Source organism: Nanorana parkeri, unplaced genomic scaffold (genome assembly GCF_000935625.1).
Source record: "Nanorana parkeri isolate BGI_ZX_2015 unplaced genomic scaffold, ASM93562v1 scaffold7347, whole genome shotgun sequence".
NCBI lineage: Eukaryota > Metazoa > Chordata > Amphibia > Anura > Dicroglossidae > Nanorana > Nanorana parkeri.
Window position 1 is genome coordinate 440 of NW_017313425.1, and position 1559 is coordinate 1998.

The 1559-nt window shown below is 48.7% G+C and overlaps 1 long non-coding RNA gene across 1 annotated transcript in view; it reads left to right on the forward strand.

Moving 5' to 3' along the window:
• The window catches only part of LOC108804222, a 1652-nt gene extending 413 nt beyond the window's left edge, over nt 1-1239 (forward strand). Inside the window, exons 2-4 of the long non-coding RNA XR_001942345.1 lie at nt 636-803; nt 883-968; nt 1209-1239. This is a non-coding gene — a long non-coding RNA (uncharacterized LOC108804222). The remainder of the gene's footprint in view (nt 1-635; nt 804-882; nt 969-1208) is intronic.
• Nucleotides 1240-1559: the final 320 nt, after the last annotated feature.

The following is a 1559-nucleotide window of genomic DNA, read 5'->3' on the forward strand; positions in this document are numbered from 1 at the left end:
CCCACAATGCTTCCTCCATGATGACCCCACATTACCCACAATGCTTCCTCCATGATGACCCCACATTACCCACAATGCTTCCTCCATGATGACCTCACATTACCCACAATGCTTCCTCCATGATGACCCCACATTACCCACAATGCTTCCTCCATGATGACCCCACATTACCCACAATGCTTCCTCCATGATGACCCCACATTACCCACAATGCTTCCTCCATGATGACCTCACATTACCCACAATGCTTCCTCCAAGATGACCCCACATTACCCACAATGCTTCCTCCATGATGACCTCACATTACCCACAATGCTTCCTCCATGATGACCCCACAATGCTTCCTCCATGATGACCCCACAATGCTTCCTCCATGATGACCCCACATTACCCACAATGCTTCCTCCATGATGACCCCACAATGCTTCCTCCATGATGACCCCACATTACCCACAATGCTTCCTCCATGATGACCCCACAATGCTTCCTCCATGATGACCCCACATTACAGGGACATCCTTTATACCAGAATTGCTCACATGCTGCCTGGTTTGTCTTTGGCCGTGTACCTCGGTGTAGGATACCATTCATGGTTGCTGCGTTATTCCTTCCATCCTAACAATCTGTGTGTCTAGGTGTCGCTGGAAGCTGTATCCCGCCTCCGCCCAGCCGTCCGTGTCATCTGTAACCTCTTATCATCGACCTGTGATCCGGCCCTGCTCTCTGACCTCTGTGAGGAGTTACAGATCCCTCATTTCCTCCTGCAGCTGATCAGCCAATCATTGAAGGAGGATGTGCGCCAGGTATGGGACTTCTCTATGATTTATCCCGGGGGGTTTTATTATATGTTCCATTTTCTGATCACATTGTTTCTGGTTCCAGTGTTCATGGGCCTCGTCCTTTCTGTCAGATCTCTTTATCCTTCTGAACTCTTACTACTGTTTCAAGAGTCATCCCGAGGCTTCCCGGTGAGTACATTGCCGGCTCTCCCCCCATTCCATCATATTGGTGTTATAAGGTGATAACTGTCCGTGATAGTAGTATGTTATCTCCCCGGACTTCACGTCTGCTGGTTCCATCCTCCGATATTACTCGCCAGTTATCGGGAGCAGAGTGATTGAACCTTCTCCTCTTTTCCTGCTATATTCACGACATTTCCGTGCCATCCATTGTCATCATCTTGTCTCATATCTGGAATTATTTTGCAGCTCTCTGCAGAACTATGAAGAAGATTTCTTGGAAGTCCTGCAGATGATTTTCTCAGCCCCCCCCAGTGATGAGGACATTTTGCTGGAACGAGGTTTAGAGGTAATGTGGGCTTGGTGCTGGGCACAATGTGTTCATCCAAGCGTTCCTCTGATGGTTGTTTCTCTTCCTTTTAGTGTTTGGGGTCTCTCTGCGCCAGCGCCAGCTGTGGGGCCCCATCAGACTGCGCTCAGCTATTTAACAGCCTTCTGTCTAATCACAAAGATGTCCTGGACTTCATCATTGAACGGACACAGCACCTGAAACAAGGTAAGCCTTGTGTCTCCCCTGTCTCTGTGTATTCATAGTATAAT